Source organism: Narcine bancroftii, chromosome 7, assembly GCF_036971445.1.
Source record: "Narcine bancroftii isolate sNarBan1 chromosome 7, sNarBan1.hap1, whole genome shotgun sequence".
Taxonomy (NCBI): Eukaryota; Metazoa; Chordata; class Chondrichthyes; order Torpediniformes; family Narcinidae; genus Narcine; species Narcine bancroftii.
The window spans coordinates 13,678,430-13,699,404 of record NC_091475.1 but is presented as its reverse complement, the minus strand read 5'-3'; the positions used below and the strand labels follow the sequence as shown (position 1 = coordinate 13,699,404).

Below are 20,975 nucleotides of genomic sequence, written 5' to 3'. Positions count from 1 at the left end.
CCTTATGGATCCCTATGTCTCTACATCGGTGGAAGAGAGGCCTAAGGAATCCACTGTCCAATGAAGCAGTCGTGGCTGTCTCATTAAAGATACATAAGAACCAGGTAAAAAGGTTTTGAATTAAGGGTTATGGATGGGTAAAATGGGTAAGTGAGGATGATCCATCAGCCAGATCAGCCACGATGGCAGAGCAGACTCGACAGGGCAGATAGCCTCCCCCCTGCTTTTATTTTCTTTAATTCCAAAAGGATAGAAAGCATAGCATGCCGCTGGAGCACTGGAGTGAAGGCTTTGCAAGAGGGAGCCTTGTATGTCTGCAGAGAGGAGAACACATGTAAAACACACAAGTCTGCAGACACCTTCCTTTAGTGAAAACACAATGCTGGAGAAATTCAGCAGGTCAAACAGCATACTTTATATAGCAAGGATAAAGATAATTACCCAATGTTTTGGGCTTGAGCCCTTCGTCAAGGTATGAGAAAAATGTAGGCAGGCGCCTGAACAAAATGTTGAGTGGGTGGGACAGGGGGAGGAGCGCAGGCCCACAGGCGGGCGGTAATAGATGGATAAGGGAGGGAGGGCACATCAGAAAACAATGGGAAGGGGAAGGTTTTGTGAATGAAGAGGATGGACAGAAGACAGAGGGATGGGGAAGAGAGGGAGAATGAGGAGTAAAAACCAGAGAAGTTAATGCCATCAGGTTGGAGGGTGCCCATCCGCAAATTAAGGTGTGGTTTTCCAATTTAAGGGTTGGTCTTGGTTTGACAGTACATGAGGCCATGGTTAGTCATGTTAGTGTTGGAGTAGGCCGCAGAATTGAAATGGTTCACCAGTGGGAGATTCCCATCACCGATGCGGACGAGCAAAGGTGCTCAGTGAAGCGATCTCCCAGTCTGCGTCCAGTCTCTCTGATGCAGAGAAGGGGCTTCCCCCCTCCCCTCGTTTGCTGGTGTTCCGTTTCTCCCCATTGTGTTTGGGAAGTATCAGGTTCTCTTGGACACAAGAGTTACAATCCAAGGTAACTTTATTGAACACACGGGAAACAAACAGGTGAAGAAGTCAAATGAAACTTAATTACTCTGCTACTAAATAATTATATAGACATTCACATTGGACCCAGGTTTTACTCTAATACCAGTGGCTACCTATCTTCTGCATGGTACAAGACAAAAACTATAATGGTGCAAGCGGTCACATCAGGCGCAAGAGACACCAATACTGGTAGCTGTTTACCCTACCACACTCTCCTGCACGTGTACCCACTTCCCAGACAGGAACTTTCAAACACACACCCAATTCCCTGTACCTCTCTGCAAGCACTGATCTATTGCAGTACTACGGCTCAACTCAGTGTACTGCACAACTTACCTGCAACTCTTCCAGTAATGTCCACAGTAGCGACCTGACGTGGAGCGACGTCTGGTATTTGGTCCAAGAGGCAGAGAGAAAGAATTGTGGTATGAATTGATGTTTTATTCTGTTCTGAGCTGGGCATCTGACCAAATGATGACAGTGAATCATTTAAATGAGCCAATGGTAAGGTGTGCACTAATGGGTGGCCGGTGTCCAACCTTGATTGGCAGGTGATGTAAGCTCTGACTAGGTTTCAGATAGGGAGGTCACGTGATCCTCTGCAATCCACAATGTTCCAGATAGGGAAGCCACATGTTCCTCCACAATGCACAAATAACACTCCCTTATCCACCTATTACCTCCTGCCTGTGGGACAGTGCTCCTCCTCCACCACTATTTTGTTTGGTTTACTGCCTACATTTTGTTCATACCTTGATGAAGCACTCAAGCCTGAAACATTGGTTACGTATCTTTATCTTTGCTATATAAAGTATGCTACACAAAAGAGTCTGGAAAAACAACCACCTGAAGAAACACACAAAGATCAGCATGCACAGAGCCATTGTCATACCCACGCTTCTGTTCGGCTCCGAATCATGGGTCCTCTACCGGCATCACCTACGGCTCCTAGAACGCTTCCATCAGCGCTGTCTCCGCTCCATCTTCAACATTCATTGGAGTGACTTCATCACCAACATCGAAGTACTCAAGCTGGCAGAGTCCGCAAGCATTGAATCCACGCTGCTGAAGATCCAACTGCGCTGGGTGGGTCACATCTCCAGAATGGAGGACCATCGCCTTCCCAAGATCGTGTTATATGGCAAGCTCTCCACTGGCCACCGAGACAGAGGTGCACCAAAGAAGAGGTACAAGGACTGCTTGAAGAAATCTCTTGGTGCCTGCCCCATTGACCACTGCCAGTGGGCTGATCTCGCCTCAAACCGTGCATCTTGGCGCCTCACAGTTCGGCGGGCAGCAACCTCCTTTGAAGAAGACCGCAGAGCCCACCTCACTGTCAAAAGACAAAGGAGGAAAAACCCAACACCCAACCCCAACCAACCAATTTTCCCTTGCAACCGCTGCAACCGTGCCTGCCTATCCCGCATCGGACTTGTCAGTCACCAGCGAGCCTGCAGCAGACATGGACATACCACTCCATAAATCTTCGTCCGCGAAGCCAAGCCAAAGAAAGAATAAAGTATACTGTTTGACCTGCTGAGTTTCTCCAGTATTGTGTTTTTTAACCATAGGGTTAAGCGTTAGGAGTCATGATTTCAAAACCAATATGGGGGATGTTATTGACACATGCCTCCATCTCTTCCTCGCTGATCAGCAAGTATATATGGAGAAAACTAAATTAGGAAAGAGATATTATGTTTTCTGGGCATCAGGGCACAATGATAGGTTTGGCATTGAAAGCTATTTTACAAAACTAATGGAGTTGGTTGTCTCTCTTTTCTTGATAAGTTCTCACATACACCGGTGGGTGGCAACTAAATCCCCTCTCAGCTAAAACAAAACATTAGCATCCAGATCTCCAATGTCCAGCACTGTGCGATTCTGTTGAAAGTTACTCTCTTTCAGCACCGCCTCCAGAATCGGACTGAAGTATTTCTTCAGAACGTCATATACGTTGACAATGTTGAAGGAGCTTATTGTGTGAAATTTGTAAATGATCTATGAGTTGTATGTACATGAGCGGCACAGCTAATGTTGGAGTTAACGATATTGCGGTGCCAATGACCCATGTTCGAATCCAACACTGTCTATAAGGAGTTTGTATGTTTTCCCTGTGACCTGTGTGGGTTTTCTCTGTTTTCTCCAAAGTGTTCTGATTTCCTTCCATTCTCCAAAAACGTTAAGGGTTCGAACCATAGAACACTGCAGCACAGAAGCAGGCCCTTTGGCCCATCTAGTCTGTGCTAAATGATTATTCTGCCCAGTCCCAATGACCTGCACCCAGATCATATCCCTCCATACCCTTCCCATCCACGTACCTATCCAAATTTTGGTGGGTATCTTAATTGGGTGGCATTGGTTTCATGAGCTGGAAGGGCCCTTTGCCATGCTCTATCACTTAAAATAAAATTAAAATTTGGGATGCCAAATTATCCTTGTTAATCTCAAAGATAAAATGCAAGAGAAAGAACATTTGGTTTGCAAAGGTTTCCTCTTTTCACTTCAATCCTATGGATTTCACTTTATTTACATCAATGTAACCTTTAATTTGGATTCACGGGTATAAATATATTTGCCAGGCATTCACAGTAAGTGCTAAGCAACGATTAAAGGTCAAACTTACCTGCTATGTTTCATCCATCCAAAACTTCTTGGGAGCAGCAGTTCTAATTTTGAGTGGCAAGACCCTGGGTCAATGGGTTATTCCATGACATTAATGGTATCACTCAGGAAGGCTAGATCAAGCTGCATCAACCTCGGAAAGTTTAACATAAAAGGCATTCGCTGGAAATCAGAAGTCATTGTTGTTTTTCGGTAGCATCACAGGACAAATGTTTATATAAACCACAGCAACCTCCTTTGAAGAAGACCGCAGAGCCCACCTCACTGACAAAAGGCAAAGGAGGAAAAACCCAACACCCAACCCCAACCAACCAATTTTCCCCTGCAACCGCTGCAACCGTGTCTGCCTGTCCCGCATCGGACTTGTCAGCCACAAACGAGCCTGCAGCTGACGTGGACTTTTTACCCCCTCCATAAATCTTCGTCCGCGAAGCCAAGCCAAAGAAAAGAAAAAACAAAATAAATAAAAATGGTACAAGAAAAAGAAAAAGTGAGATTGTGCACTGGTTCATTGTTCATTTAGGAATCTGTCCCACTAAAATAAGGTCTAAAATATGTATGAATACTTCAAAGCATTTCAATAAACTCAAATGGTTGTTTTTTTTAAAATCTGAAGTTTGTTTAAATTTGTTTGTCATTTTATACTTAGTGCAGTGAGAATGGTTCTTCTGCAAGTAAAATAATAGGGAATCTCTCTGTAGTAAAGTGCACAATTGCATTGAAATGATCAATCAACACTGAGCAAAGGCAGCAGGACAGCACATTTATGAGGTTCATTCAAGAGTCTGATTGATGTGGGCAAGAATTTGTCCTTAAGCTTATTGGTATGCACTTTCACACTCTTCTTCCTTCTCCCTGATGGGAGAGATCCAGGGTGTCATAGGTTATTCAGTAGGTTATTGCCTTTTCTGGGCAGCAGGAGATAGAGATGGAGTCCATGGAGGAGAGAGAAATTTGTGTTATGTTCTAAGCTGCATTCACTAGCTTCTGTAGTTTCTTCCAATCATGGACAGAGCAGCTCCCTAAATCCAGTAAGTATCCTCTCGATGACACACCTGTAGATGAACAGGAGAACATGCCAAACGTCCATGGTCTTCGAAGAAAGTAGAGGCATTGATGCGCTTTATTGCCTTTCAGACAACATGCTTGTCCCAGGTCAGGTCATTGGAGATATTTATTCCGAAGAACGTTAAGCTATCTACGCTTTTGACTTCAGAACCATTACGGTGATCAGTGGTTTGGACTCTTCCCCTCTCCTGAAGTTAATGATCATCTTCTTCATCCATTGACTGTCACTCTCATACCTAACTGCATTCTAACGTTCATTGTGAAAAATTTTGAAGGATTCTGACAGGTAAAATAAAGGCAATGTTAATACCAACTCGTTTTTTGACATTAATCACTTTTAGAATTTTGCTTTGGAATATTCAGCTTCTCCATATGTTCAAATGTCCTTCAACGGCCAATAATATACAATAAAACACCTGGTATCCGGCACCTATTGGGATTGTTGGATGCCGGAGAAGTGAATGTTCTGGTTGCTTGAGACTGCAAGTTGCGTGATTGGTGAACTAATCGCCTTTTGTTAGTGGGAGTGAAGGGAGATTTTGTTTTGCTAATCGCGCACCACACCTTCTCTAAACTATTCCTTTGTTATTTGTTTCTCAAATGTGACTTTTTTGTTGGACACGATTGAATTGTCCTTCAGAAGGATGTGGTGAACTGCTTCGGCCAACTATGTGATAAAAATACTCCCATAATTATAATGGGAGATGCAGCAACAGTGAAAGGTGTTAGATTTTTCACTGAAGCTTCAAGGTGATTTTTAATTTTAATTTTAATGGTTTAACGATATAGTACAGTAGAAGCCCATTCTGTCCATTGAAACCTGAGCCACTCAATTGCACCCAATTTACATGCCAAACCTGTAAGTTTTAGATGGTAGGAGAAAACCAGAGCACCTGGAAAAACTCATGCAGGTCATGAGGAGAACGCACACACTCCTTACAGACAGAGCCAGATTTGAACCTGGGTCTTTGCCGCTGAATTAGCACCGTTATGCTAAATGTGCTGGCAATACTTGGAGGATAGCTTACCGACAAAATCGAAGGTTTGAAGTTCTTGTCCTCCTCAACGGCAAGAATCATGGACTGGGAAAATCTGTCAAAGTAGACCTGCTAAATTCCTGCAGAATTAAATTTAAAAAAAACCTTTCCAAGTACTTTTATGTTTTGGATTTTCCGCGCCCAATGATTTTGCTTTAATAAGGTGGGAGTACCGATAGGGTCAGTGTCACACAGATTCAGAAGGTAGAGCCCGCCAACATTAGAGGAAGAAAACTAACGTGTTGAATAATTTCCAGATATATGACTGTTTCATTACTGATATTAATTCATCATTTCAATTTTTCATTTTTGCTATTTCATTAGTTTCAAGGTATTTTGTGTAACAGATTTCTAGTCATTCATCCAGTTGTTCCCAGAGCATTTTTTGGCTATGATTAAGGAGAAAAGCAGATTGAGTGCTCGCGATAGATATATTGTTAATTCTTGGCCGCGTTTATATTTCTTGAACATTCAATGAGAAACGATCCACCTCCAAAGTGAAATTTAGCTTATACCGGGTGCTCTCAACTTATGATGTGGTTACGTTCTGGCAAATCCATTGTAAGTCGAAAAAGAATGCCGCAACTACCATTTTTTAAGCATTAAATTTTGAAAACTTTTATGCCACACTGAAAAAAACCATCAACATACACAGCTGAAAGCACACTGGGCACGAAGAATGTTTGAAGCATTGAACTAAAATTAATTGCTGGATGCCAAGCATCGCGAGAGAGTAGCGTACCACATATCGCAAGTGTGGGGCCAGATTAGAATTTGAAATTGAAAGTACAGATTTGAGCCATTGTAACTCAGTAAGTAGGGGAGCACCTGTATTGCCTCAGCAACTTCCTTATGTAAAGAATCTTTATTATGTCATCAGCACAAAGTATTTAAAAAGTGCATAAAATTCCTGCAGAAAAATGCACCTAGATTTATGCACATAAAAGCTATTTTATACCTGCTCGATTGAAATCCTGCCAACACAAAATTGCTCAGTCAATTCTATCTTTGAACAGCAGTCACTCTTGCAGGATCATTTGCAGCCGTAATGATATCTTCAATGTGTGTGACACTCATCCTTCCCTTGCCCAAAAAAATTGTTGTAACATGCAATCTGTGACCTTTTTTTAATTTATCTCCCAATAAAACAGCACGTCAGCAAGAGGACATCCCACTCTAGAATATCTTATCAGCCACTGGCTATCTGAGTAATGTTCTGAAAGATCCTCACATCAATCTGTCTCTCTCTAGGCAGTATTCCCAGTACTGGCTCACGTTGTGAGTTCTGCAGGACAATGAGCTCATGCCCCACAGCAGTACCCCTTGCTCCATGTCATTTGAACTATGAGTTATGGCCATGCAAGGTGAAGACATCACCCCCTCCCTGCAATTTTTCTCACCTGCAAGGCAGACTATTCTTAGGTTTTGGCTGCCATGGAGACTGCTCCTTTAAGGACCAGAGTCATTTCCCAGAATTCCTAATAGCAATGATGGGCAGCTGCAGTCCCTGCACATTATTACCAGCAGGAAGTGCAGAGATCACATCTTAATTCAGAAACTAAAGTGAAAAAGAACGCAGGCAATATTTTAAAATTAATTATCCCAGATTTTGTAGTTACATCAGTTTTTCTGGTTGGCTGTAAATGCCGAACATGCACAAAAAATAATTAACTCTGACTTCCAGTATAAGATGTAATATTCTTCATTATTAATCAAATCATTAAAAAAATAATGCAGTAATTTTATAGTTTAAAAAGGGGTATTTGTGTGAGTCCTTGATATTACACAGAAATGTTCTTTTATATTATTACAATAGCTCAGTTCATTGCATTTTAAGAATTAACAACACTATGGCTCCCACTTCACATGAGCTATTGCACTAATATATATATAAACCATGCAGGGAATCACACGACTCGATTTCAACACTGCCCTCTTGACAGCAATGAGAGAAAGGGGATTGAAACGTTGTTAAAATAGCAGCCGTGCATTTAACTGCAGTATTTCTAACGAGTTTATAATCATTCCCATTTCAACAGAAGAACAGATTTTTTTGGTGTTAACGGGCTGAGACAGAATGTGATAAAATCAGTGACTTCGGCTGCAATTTGCAATTGATATGCCATTTTAACTGAATGACTGCTCTGTGCTTAACCTGCCAATTTAAATGCAGAAAATCAGATCCATTGAAGTTGCATTTTGAGGGATGTCTAATTCAGGTCAGAAGATCAAAGAGAAGCCTTTGCTTTCATTTGCCAAGAGAAATGGCCAAGGTTAGTGATATGGTTACATAGAACACAGTACAGGGCAGCACAGTAGAAGTCCCTTGGCCTGCAATGTTGTGCCGACCTTTAGGCCCTGTCTCCTACATAACCCTCCACTTTAAATTCATCCATATGCTTCCCTAGTCATCTCTTGAATTTCCCCAATATACCAGCCTCCCCCCTTGACCCAGGTCGTGCATTCCACACACCAACCCCTCTCCGGGTTTAAAAAAAACCTTCCTCTCGTTACTCCCTTGAACTTCCCACCCATTACCTTAAAGACATGCCATCTTATATTGAGCAGTGGTGCCCTGGGAAGGAGTCACAGGCTGTCCAGTCTATCTACTCCTCTCAATATCTTGAATACCTCTATCAATGCCATCACGGCGCCAGCGACCCGGGCTCGAATCTGCCTGTAGTCTGTGAGAAGCGCTTTCATTCTCCCTGCCTCTGCATGGGTTTCCACTGACTGCTCCGTTTCCCTTCCACCCTTCAAAAACCAAGAGGGCTGTAGGGTGATTGGTGTATTAGGAGGGCACAGTTTTGCCACCTTCATTAAGATTTCTGTCCTGACTCTTTGTGCTAATGTCATTAGGATGTAGGAACATTTGAATCCGCAGCAGTCTCAGTAACCAATTATCCGGCCCCACCTTTATTGCTCTAAAGGGCAAGTTTTTTCCCCCCACCATCCTAAATTGACAGGCCTGTTGAGCATTTTCAAAATAAAAAGAAAATTGCAGCTGATGTAAATCTGCAATAAAATTAGAAGAAACACAGCAGCCTCAGCCAAATCTGTGGAAAGGTTAAACAGAACTAACATTTCAGCATTTTCCATTTCCTAAGCAAGTAGGCCAGACTCGAGAAGAGCGATTTGTTTCCCCGATGCATTTGGACCAAGCAGCAGAATTCCAGATGTGAGGTCCAAGTGGCTGTCCTTGTCATCTCGTAAAAGACAAACCTTAGAAATGTATGGACACAGAGAAGATGTTTGTTGTGGTACTAAATCAATTCTGGGTACTAGTGGAGGAATTCTTCAAACATACAAACTACGGCACAGCAACTTTAACCTGGTGGTTCTCAACCTTTTTCTTTCCTCTCACATCCCACTTTAAGTATTCCCGATGCCATCGGTGCTCTGTGATTAGTAAGGGATTGCTTAAGGTGATGTGTGAGTAGGAAGGGAAGATTGAGAATCACTGCTCTTGATCCAATTGTTACTGAAATATTTTGCTTGAGAAAAATTGTCATCGGCCCATTTCCTTTGGAGTTATGAAACCATGCACATAGCAAGTCAATGAGGTGCAATTAAGTGGTTTTCAAACTTTTTATTTCCAAACACAAACCACCTTGAGCAATCCTTTACTAATCACAGAGCACCTATGGCATCGGGAATACTTAAAGTGGTATGTGAGTGAAAAGAAAGGGGTTGAGAACCATTAGTAACACATGGTTAAATGTTTATAGTCTGTGCTGACCATAATGTGACCATTTTTAAATAATTCTACACTGACCATTTATCTGCTACCCTCAATGTCATTAATATCTGAAATTTGAACTTTGAATAACAAGGACTTTCTTCCTTCAAGACCAGCTGTTCACAGACTGTAAACACTTTGCTGTCAAGATTCAAGATTCAAAATTCAAGATTATTATCTTATTGTCAAATAATGAAAAAGGTGTAAGATTGCACAAAATTGTATTTAGTCTGCCGTAAAGCAGACAGCGATTTGCCATCAGCAGAAATTGCCCAGTGCTCCTTACAGTCAGAGAAAAAGAAGAAACAGGCTCCCCCCTCCACTCCCCAGAGTCTCTAAGTATCCGTGATTCACCTCCAGCATTCCCACAGCCTAAGCGGCCTTATAGACTTCTGTCCAAACCATCAGCAACCTCCAGGTCCAAACCTCTGGCACGATCAAGAAGTCTTCACGTCCAAAAGCCTTTAGGAACCTCCCCTGCCCTCGGCACCTTCTTGGATCCCAGTTCCAGAACCTGGTACCCATTCACCCCATCTTGAGTCAGTCTCCAGCCATCTACAGCCCAGTGTGACTCGTTTGACTGCAAGTCACCAGCAGACCACATCCTGCGTAAGTTCCTTACCTCAAGTCGCTAACAGCCCACTGCCTGTTTGTTCTTCAGCTGCAGAGCTCCACAATGGTGCGACACCGTGGTCACCATTCCCCAGGGTTATCACCTCTTTCTCAATTGGTGTGGTGGGGGGGGATTTCCCTGTTTTCTCTGCTTTCCTGCGAGTCCTCTGCTTCCCAGAGTCTGCAATCCCTCAAGGCTTCTCCCAGCACATCCTGGGGCTGGATCCCCCAATCATAGGGTTTTAAAATAAAACTCTGTTGGGTCCTTTAGCAGGTTGTTTAAAGCCCATACGGAGCCTCCAGTAGTAAGATTCTGTGCTAGAACCCTGTATAGGAGCATGGTATCTCCGCTCTCCCCTCCCCCCGCTATCAGCTACCAGAGAAGAGATTCACCAAAATTAAGATAAGCAAAATATCCAAAATGGAGAGATCAATGGAGCTAAATATTAAAAATAGATCACCGAGATCAGCTAGATCAGCTTCGAATTTAACTGACAGTCTCTTCTGAGGTATGATATCAATGTCTCCTGGAAATTCACATAAACAAACATCCAAAAGACAATGCTCTATCTCTAAACACCTGTGAAACATTGAATTAGCCCCACCAGGCATGACCTAACCTTTAGAAATTCATGGAGAAGGATTTCAACCCAATAAATTGATAATTCCCTTTCCTCCTAAAGAAGCTGCTTATGTTTATATATAAAAAAAGAAATACATGTGATATATAAGCCTAAGATGTGTTGATGTCTTAAGATGATTAAAGCTTTTTAATCACAACTCTCTGTTTTATGTGGTTGATCAATAGCGCTACAACTTAATCACCTAAAACTTCTGGGCCATGGACTTCAAGGGCCCTCTCCTGTCCACCAACAGGAATATATAGTTCCTGAGTATCATTGATAAATATTCCCGCTTCCCTTTTGCCATCCCCTCCCCGGACATGACCGCAGCAAACCTCACAATGGTCGCAGCAACAGATGAGACCACTGGCAGGCTGAACCTGTTACAAAGATTGAACCACTTCAACCCACCAGATTTTGTTTCAAAAGAAGGGGTGAATGTGGTGCGACCATTGTTTGTATGTATATATGTATGTATTGTATGAGCTGGCCCGTCCCCTGAACTTGTGACTCCTCCCTCCTGGAAATCCCTATAAATGCTGTAATGCCCAAACTCTCCCTCACTACCTGCCTTAGAGCTGGGCCAGCAACATGTGAGATGTGCTGATGCCTTAAGGTGATTAAAGCCTATTAATCACAACTCTCTGTCTAATGCACTACACTGAGTTCCTCCACCAGTTTGCCTTATGTCTCTGACCCCAGCACCTTCAGTCTCTTGTGTCTCCACTTTACAAATTCATGCTTCCTTGGCCATCATTCGCTCATACATCTTGTTGTCTTCAATGTTTTTTTAATACAGGGTTTTTTGGCCCATGAGTCCGTGCTGCCCAATTACACCAATTGACGTACACTCCTACTATGTTTTTGAAGGGTGGATGAAACAAAAGCACTCAGAAGAAATCCACATAGTTATGAGGAGAATGTACAAACTCCTTATAGACAGTGCCAGATTTGAGCCCCAGTCACTGGCACTCTAACAGCATTGCATTAACTACTACACTAACCATGCCACAGTTATATGGTGGAGAATTATGCCATATTTTCCAATCTAGAGGAATTATTCCCAATCCATTAGAATTCATTGATCAAAACTGTTGGTTTTGGTAGTTTATAGTTAGACTTTGGCAATGTTTTCAGCAATTTCCATTTCCTAAATATTGTAATCAAAAATATAAGGTCTCGGTGATCTATTTTTAATATTTAGTTCCATTGATCTCTCCATTTTGGATATTTTGCTTATCTTAATTTTGGTGAATCCCTTCTCTGTGGCTGATAGCGGGGGGAGGGGAGAGCGGAGACACAATGCTCCTATACAGAGTTCTAGCGCACAATCCTACTACTGGCAGCTCCGTACAGGCTTTAAGCAGCCTGGTAAAGGAGCCAACAGAGTTTTATTTTAAAACTCTATGATTATGGGATCCAGCCCCAGGATGTGCTGGCAGAGGCCTTGAGGGATTGCAGACTCTGGGAAAGCAGAGGACTCGCAGGAAAGCAGAGAAAACAAGGAGAACACCCCCCCCCCCCCAATTGAGAAGGAGGTGATAACCCTGGGGAATGCTAACCACAATGTCGAACCATTGTGGAGCTCTGCAACTGAAGAACACACAGGCAGCGGGCTGTTAGCGACTTGAGGTAAGGAACTTACACAGGATGTGGTCTCACTGGCCTAGTAAGGAAATAGTTTGAGCAAAAGGAAATAGTGGGTCATTCCTCAAATTGACAGGATCCTTTTTGGAGCCACAACTACAAATCTTATTTATCAGTGATAATGGGATAGAAAACAATATAACCAAACAATGCAAATGTATGCTGTAAGCCATGGAGTGGGTAGATTTAAACTACAAAGATACCAGGAGATGGAGTAAATTTTTAAATATATAGGAAATAGATTTGCATCTGGCAAGGGTAAACTGATTATTGAAAACCGTGTTCTCTAAATAGTGAAAAATAGGGGTTAAAAAGGAAATGATGCAAATGCTGTCTGTCTGATATAAAGTTAGAAAATATCCAGCAGATACTCACAAGTGCTGGAGAAACTCAGCAGGTCACACAGCATCCATGGGAAATAAGATGCGACCAATATTTTCTGCCTGAGCCCTTCTTCAGGAATGTTTCTCTCGCACTTCTGTGCATTGAACTAAACCCCAGCATCTGCTGATGTTCTTTTTTCAGTTACTCAGCAGCGTTCTGCTGAAGGATCATCAACCTGAATCATTTTATCTCTCTCCACCTGATGCTGCTAAGTATGTCCAGAATTTTCTGTTTTAATTTGCGATGCAGAGACTAAAAAGTCTCAGAGAGATCATGGAAAATCCGACAGAAAAATATTAGTGCATGCTGGCATTTATAGCTAAAGGGAAAATAAGAACATGCAGACGTCCTTCTGTAGTTCCCTAAAGCCCTGGTGAAAGCACGTGTTCTTTAGCAAGGATTCATTAGTTGCAGAGCTATCCTAACATGTCCTAAGTGCCTCCACATCATTTATGCTTTTATTTTGCTGAGTTCTGAATCAGCTTCTGGCAGATCATTTAAAATCTTTGAAGGGATTCCATTCTTATTGTTGACCTCCTGATGGTGCACACTCCCTCTTAAACCACACAGAAATGCCAAATGTAAGGAAGGTGCTTCACTTAATTGCAATTCAATGCTCACTCAAGGGATCAGATCACAAGTGATGATTGCCAATAAAATGGAGGTCCGCGGACCCTTTGAAGGATCTCTAAAGTGGCCTCGGTAGAGTTAATGCTCTTTTGTGCTCTAGAGAAGATTTCTGGATGCCGAATCCTGAGCGAACCGGCGTCAGGTTGCCGTACCTGTGACAGGACGAGAACAGGACTAACCAATCATGGTCTGGATGAGATGTTCTGGACCAGACTGTGAGTGCATGTGCCAGAGTAGCAGGCACAAAGATCAAGCTGACGGCAAAATGAAAGAGGACAAAATCACCTAATAAAATAAATTTAATTAAAAAAGAGGAAGTAGTTTGAACCCATTGTTGCTACGATACCACTGGTAGGTTGCTAAGCAACGCCCCCATGATTATTGGGACTGTGCATATCATTTATTGAGAAATTGGTGGTGAGTAATTATCCTGATTTATGCAGGAAAAGAAAGAAACCTTAAACAAAAATGGGAAAAGAAGAAACTGTAAATTGTTAATATATAAATAGACAGTATCATTACAATGCAATTTAATGAAACAATACATGAGGTATACTTCAGGCTCAGGAATAGCAGATCTGCAAGCCCTTATTCTTTCTCACTGCCAGACTCATCCCATTTTACACCATTTGTAAATTTAGGTCAGCCTAAAATTTGCTGTCAGAAACCTATCTCACAAGAAATCCTTCTCAGTGAACCAATTGTTGTTTTCTTCCTACTGACAGTCCCTGGACCACCCAAGCTTACATTTCAAACTCTAAAGTTTAGACCTTTTCATGGCCTGGACTCCCTCTATCTTGACACAACTTCTGTGCATCTCTTGCACTTCCTTCATCTTCTTAAGGTCCGGCAACCTCTCGAAGGTAGCCTTGTTGTTTTCTTTGGCAACACAGAAGGAAGCCCCTTCATGATTCCATTGCTTTCTAATGCCTGGCTTTTACGGATGATGGCAATTGGGATCTGGATTGCAAGGTTCAGGATGCACAATCCGCTGTCTCTACTAAGGGCGTTGGGAATCCCATCAGTGGCATCCGAGGGCAGGCGGAGTGTCTTTTTGGGGGTTCTTTTGATTTGCTGGTCCGAATCCTTATGAATGTTGTGCGACACCTTGCACAGGGTTAGATCAGAGTAAATTGTGCAGAATCAAGTGGGCTTTTAGAATTCCAATGTCTGGTTCGGTTTGAGGTTAGATATTTTAAGACTTCCAAACCAACCATCGAGTTGAATCAGGATTCAACCTTAGCTCACTGCTCTACTCTCTATATGCCCATGACTGTGTGGTGAGGCACAATTCAAATACCAGCTGCAAACTTGACGGTGACACCAGGATTGTCAGCAGAAACGTAGATGACAATCGGGAAGTGTACAGGAATGAGATAGATCAGATCGTCTCAACTGTTGGGGGTGGGGGTGGGGCACAGGACATTTAAGTAAAAGCCTTGTTTTCTTGTGTAACACAAATGTAGTATTTTTTTAATGTTTTATGGAGAGAAGTACGAAAGATACCAAAACTTGACAGCTTCACGGGAAAGGGGCCCATACACTTTGAGTAGAGTCTTAGGCAGGCTATTGACGAGAAGAGGTTGAGAATGGCTGACTAAGGAGTCATAGAGCTGTACAACATAGTAACACATCCTTTGTTTGACCAAATCTCTGCCAACATGCTTGCCTGTACATATCCCACTGACCTGTACTAATTCCATAACCTCAATGCCCTTCTTATTCAAGAACCTGTGGAGATGCCTGTAAAATATTGTCATTGTTCCTGCTTCTCTCGCTTCCTTTGGCAGCTTCTTTCCAGATATCAACTACTCGTTTTGTGAAAACTCTACCCCTCAGATCCCTTTAAACTTCTTGCCTCTTGCTTTAAACTCACACCCTTCAGTTTTAGACATCTTGACCATGGGAAACCGTCTCTGGCTCTCCACCGTATCTATGCCTTACATACCTTTATCATGTCACCTCTTAGCCTCCCTTGCTCCAGGAAAATAAATGCAGTTGTGGTGAAACTACTATTGTATATATATGCTGTATGTAAATCTCATGACCTTTCCTGGTTGACCCTGCTCCCACTGCCGGCTGGTGACTCCTCCCCCTTTCTCCCCCATGTAGTGCCCTTTCAGTAACCACCAAGACCAGGCTGAGGGAATGATAGGCTTTAATATACAGAAGAACTTTGCTGGCCCAGATCCAGGTATAGGAATGGAGGGAAGGGTGAGTGGCTCGACCTTTATGGCCCAAGTCCACGGGAGAGGAGTCATAGGGCATGAGTCATCAGTGGGCGGGCCAGCTCCATATATACAGTAGCCAACAATAACTATATACAATGGAGGAAACATATCACCACACCCCATAAAGTTTGTCACGCCACAAGCCTGCCCCCAGTTCGAGTCTGGGTCAGTGTGAGTGACCAACACAGGGATGCTGTCCATCCCTTGTAAATAAAAGCCTTCAGTCTCGGCAACTTCAGTCTTTGTGTAACTGATCATGCTTCACCAGTCTATCCTTGTAACTCAAGCCCTGCAAATCAAGCAAATTCCTTGTGAATTTTCTGAACCCTCTTCAGCTTAATCCTATCTTTCCTGCAACTAGAAATGCACTCCAAGGGCAGTCTAGCCCACACTTTGTGCAGCTTTAGCACAACTCTTATCCTCAATGCCTCAGCCAATGAAGGCAAGCATGCCATGTGCCTTCTTTACTAACCTGTCGAGCAGTGTAGGTACTTTTAGTTCTCTTTGTTCCGCCATTCACTGTGTAAATCCTGCTGTGGTTAATTTCCCATAATTAATTACTTTTGCACTTCTCTGATTGAAATTCCACCTGTAATTCATTTGTCTATTTTTCCCATTGAACAATATCCTCTTTAATTTAAATTTAGTGTAATTTGAAATTTAGTTACTGGCCTTTCCAGCCCATGGGCCAGCACTGCCAAAATACACCATCCACCTACAAACCCTGTGGGCCTTTGGAAGTGGGAGGACGCCAGAAATCTGCCGTTGCCTGTGAGGAGTTTGCATGCTCTCCCTGTGCCCGCTTGGGTTTCTCTGGATGCTCTCATTTCCTCCCACATTCCAAAGGCATTTTGGGGTTAGTAGATTAATTGGTTACATGGGTGTTTTAAAGTGGCACTGGCTTGTCGGCCAGAAGGGCCTGTGCCTGTGCTGTCCCTCAAAAAAACTCCTTACAAAGAGCACCGGATTCGAACTCAGGTCACTGACGTCATAATAGGGTGCGATAACTGTGCTGCTCCATCCGCCCCCAATTGCCACCTTAGTTAGACATCCTTCTTCACTGTCAGCAATACCCCCAATTTTAGTTTCATCTGCATCTTATTAATCACACCATTAGTATTTTTTTTTTAAATCTGGCTGTCATATTGAAAAGCTCTTGTGGGCTTAACTCATCTGAGGTAATAATCTATTTTAATAGCTGGAGAGAGTACAACTGCATACTCGTGTCATGCCATTTAATAAATCATTTGCAAAAAATCCTACATTACTTATGAATCATAAATGTGCTCCATGATTACATCAGTAATCACCGTAGCACCACCTGCAGTGGAATGCTTGCCAAAGAGCATCATCATTGCTTCTTCAAAATGTATCTCATGTTACTCAAAGCAGAATTACTCCACTGAAGTCAGAGGAGCATTCATTTACCAGGTCCCTCTTTACAGGGAGCAGATGCTAGAATATTTGTGAAAGTGCACTTCACCCCAACAGGGAGAATAAGAAACACCCACCAAAATACTGTCGTGGAGTCAGCCAAAGTAGCTGTAACAGAAAGGAGTAAGTAATTTACTTGTCTTTCAACTTTCCTCAAAGCCCTATTTTTCATTGATTATTGAGTTTTTTTAGAAAGAAGGTTGTTAGTCCGAGAATGGAACACTCTTGAATATTTGCATCTTGTCTGGAGAATAATGACCAAACGTTGTCGCATTTCAGCAAGTGAAGTCTAACCAGTGTGTTATCAATTAATTTCTTTTGTACTTGTGGGTTTATTTATTAAACCTCAGACCCCATCGGATTGGAAAGGCATATGGAATTGTGGACTTTATATCGACTGCGTGAAGAGATAGTGGAGAAAAGATATCAGATTTTTCAAATTTCAGATATATTTATTGTCGAGAGTACGTACTTGACATCACATACAACCCTGAGATTCTTTTTCCTGGGGGCAAGGCAGAATTACCACTAATTGATAGGGTATAAAAAAACTATGCACAGCATACACAAGTAAACAAAGAACTGTAAACAAACGGAGTGTGCAATTGCTACAAGATCAAACCAGCAACCACAAAGAAGGCCTATCACACAGGGGTAAAGATGAACAATGACTTTATTAACAAAAATTCACCTTCAAACTTTAATTCAAAATCCCCCCTTTTATAACAATGCCCACTGGTTACTATGCAAATTTCTATAACAGTGTAAAACTAATAAATTCCCCAGCCTTTGTGGCCTTTGTGTAATTAAAGTCTAAGCTACATTTCCAACCAGCCCACAGAAAAACAAACACAAAACACACAAGACTCACAAAACTTCGATCTCAACCGAAGCAAAGATCATAAACAAAACTCAGTTTGTTTGGTAAACTGAAGCCAAAAGATCTTTGAGAGAGAGAGAGAGAGAGAGAGAGAGAGAGAGAGAGAGAGAGAGAGAGATAGAGAGAGAGAGAGAGAGCACAAAATTCAAAGTTGTCATGTTGCTTGCAGAGAGAGGAACAACTAGCTTGATCCAGATCCTTCTGGCTGCCTTCAGAATATTCATCCCTTTTAAAATGCTCAACATTTTAAACTGTCCTCCAGACAATGACTCATGCTCTGGGCCTTCTTCCACTCCACAGCACCCCCAGTGGTGGTTTATCATCCAAGTCCAGAAAATTTTAGATCATGTTCTGCACATGCTCAGTCCGTCTCCTACTCTCTCAGCAGTCCACCTTCACCTTGGCTCTCTAAGGGAAACTGAAACTTTTCAACACAAAACCACACAACACATAGGCCAATAGACAGCACAGAACTCTGTAACAGCAATACAGAGAGGAAAAAAAATCAAGAGTATTTAAATGAGATCCTGATTGGATTTGTTGTTGAAGAATATGGTGATGGAAGAATAGCAACTGTACCCAAACCAGACCATGATGCAGCTGGTGAGCACATCTTTCACCACACCACTGTAGAAATTTGCCAGGGTTGCTAAAGTCATACCAAATCTCCGCAAACTCCTGAGGAAGTAGAGGCGCTGACATGCTTTCTTCATTATGCCATTAGTCCATTGGCTCAAGGAAAGGTCCTCCGAAATAGTAACTCTAAGAACTTAAATTTTCTCACCCTCTCCACCTCTGGATCTGCCAAGGATCACTGGATCATACACCTCTGTTTTTTCCTTCCTGAAATCAAGAATCAGCTCCTTGGTTTTGGTGACACTGAGTGAATGGTTGTTGTTGGTGCATTCAGCCATGTTTTCAATCTCCCTCCTGTATGCTGGCTCAACACCCTTTTTATACAACCCACTACTGTAGTATTGTCAGCAAATTTCTAGGTGGTGGGGGTTTGTACCGAGGCACACAGTCATAGGTATAGAGTGAGTAGAGCAGGGGGCTAAGAATGCAGCCCTGTGGTGCTCCGGTCCTGATGAAATTGTGAAGGAGATGTTCTTAGCAATCTTCATTGATTGTGGTCTGGAGGTGAGGAAATCCATGATCCAATTATACAGTGGGGTGTTGAGTCCCAGGTGTTGGAGTTTACTGATCAATTTGAGGAGATGGTGGTGTTAAATGCCAAACTGTAGCTGATAAAGGACATCCTGGTATATGCATCTTTGCTGCCCAGGTATTCCAGATTTGAGAAGAATCGATGAGATGGCATCTGCCGTAGACTCTTGCTACAATAGGCGAATCGAAACACATCCATGTTGCTGCTCAGACAGGAGCTGATCTGCTTCAACACCAGCCTTTCAAAACACTTCATCACTGTTGATGTGAGTTCTACGGGTCAATAGTCATTTAGACATGTTTTCCCACTCTTCTTGGGCACAGGTACAATTGACGCCTTGAGGCCATTTAACAGAATGTTCCCATTTCATGGAGAAGCTAGATCTGACCTCCTTGAACTAAGATTCCCTGGAGGTGGACGTCCAAATTGGGAGAAGAGGGACAGGCTAGTCCTGTGATGCTTACTTCAAAAACTGGGAGTTGAGTCTAAAGGGACATGGGGAATGATGAAGAAAGGCCACTTCCTGAAGTAATACTGGTATGGAATTTACTGCTTTGAAACAGAATCATTTAAAGCTTTCAAATGGGAATTGGGCCAGATGCTTGAATGTTTTTCTAGTCAGCGGGGAAATAACAAAGAAATTGGAGTGAATGAATTGCTTTACAAGGAGCTGAGATGCACTCAATGACTTGCATAGCCTACGCTTGTAGTGTAATAATTCTAGCATTCTATAATTCAAGCCTCCATCGACTTGTGCAAAAGAATGTATACACCTGCGCATTCGCAAATGCCTCCTTTTAGATATGACACATAACCAAGGGCCTGCCTGTCCACCTGCTCCCTCAGCTAGGCATAAAAGATCCCACCATTCACACTTCGGTGCAAGAGTTCTCCCCATTCCAATCTCTTCACGAGCATTGCTGAGAACAGATTCACAGCGGTTGGTGGGACTATGCTGTGTGCCTATCAGCTGCTGTGTTTCATAAATTATGAAGTACTTGCACTGCGCAAATAAATTCCTTGGCTGGTAAATACTTTATGGTCACAGTGGGGTTGTGAGAGGCACAATATAAGTTTTCAATGCCACCATGAGAGGTGAAGAGAGACCAGACTGGGGAAATCCATAGCAGCATTATTCTCCTTCCTCCCAGAAAGACACTCTTCTGTGTCAGATGAAAGGTTTCAATTTCCTTCGCTAGCTATGAGGAGGCCTTTGGGACGCTGCTTGTCAATTTATTGCAGACATAAGCAAAATACTATGAATGTTGGCTGTGCAATGTGCAATAGTCATTCTAATAATTTGCAATGATGGAATTATGCTTGCCACCACACTCAAAGCAAAATTTATTCCCACTCTCCCAACCCTTCTTAAAGCCCTGCAAACGTTTCTCCTTTCAATTTCGCTTTCCAGTGTCACGATTGAATCTCTCTCCAATGTTCCCTTAGAAACATATCTGTTTCCAAATATTCACTGCTCTACAAAAGCTTATCTTCATTGTGCTTTTGCTTCTTTTATTTATTGTCTTCATTGTGTGGCCAAGTTGTTAAGGAATAGCTTCTCTATCTTCTCTACCTAATAGAAGCACAGTTAGCGCAGCGGTTATCCAGCAACACAGGTTCAAAACCGGTGCTGTCTGTAAGGAGTTTATATATTCTCCCCATGACTGCATGGGTTTCCTACGTGTGCTCCGGTTTCCTCCCACCCATCAAAACTACAGAGGTCTTAAGTAAATTAGGGTATTTTGGCGGCTCGGGCTCGTAGGCCAGAAGGGCCTGTTACTGTTCTTTTTTTTTTGAAACTTTATTTATTAATTTTAACATATAAAGAAAGTCAGTAATTCACATACAAAAAAAAATACAAAACGAAG

General features: G+C 42.5%; 2 protein-coding genes across 4 annotated transcripts in view; one reads left to right on the top strand and one right to left on the bottom strand.

The window, feature by feature from the left end:
• dyrk1aa (dual-specificity tyrosine-(Y)-phosphorylation regulated kinase 1A, a) overlaps nucleotides 1-20,975 on the bottom strand; it is a 225,845-nt gene that overhangs the window by 15,097 nt on the left and 189,773 nt on the right. The gene's annotated exons all lie outside the window — the stretch shown is intronic.
• kcnj6 (potassium inwardly rectifying channel subfamily J member 6) overlaps nucleotides 13,770-20,975 on the top strand; it is a 62,889-nt gene continuing 55,683 nt past the window's right edge. For 2 of the 3 annotated variants that reach the window (XM_069888874.1, XM_069888872.1), the window contains exons 1-2: nucleotides 13,770-13,811; nucleotides 17,071-17,182. The gene's annotated coding sequence lies outside the window, so the exon portion shown is untranslated. The remainder of the gene's footprint in view (nucleotides 13,812-17,070; nucleotides 17,183-20,975) is intronic. The other variant, XM_069888873.1, reaches the window with a different exon arrangement.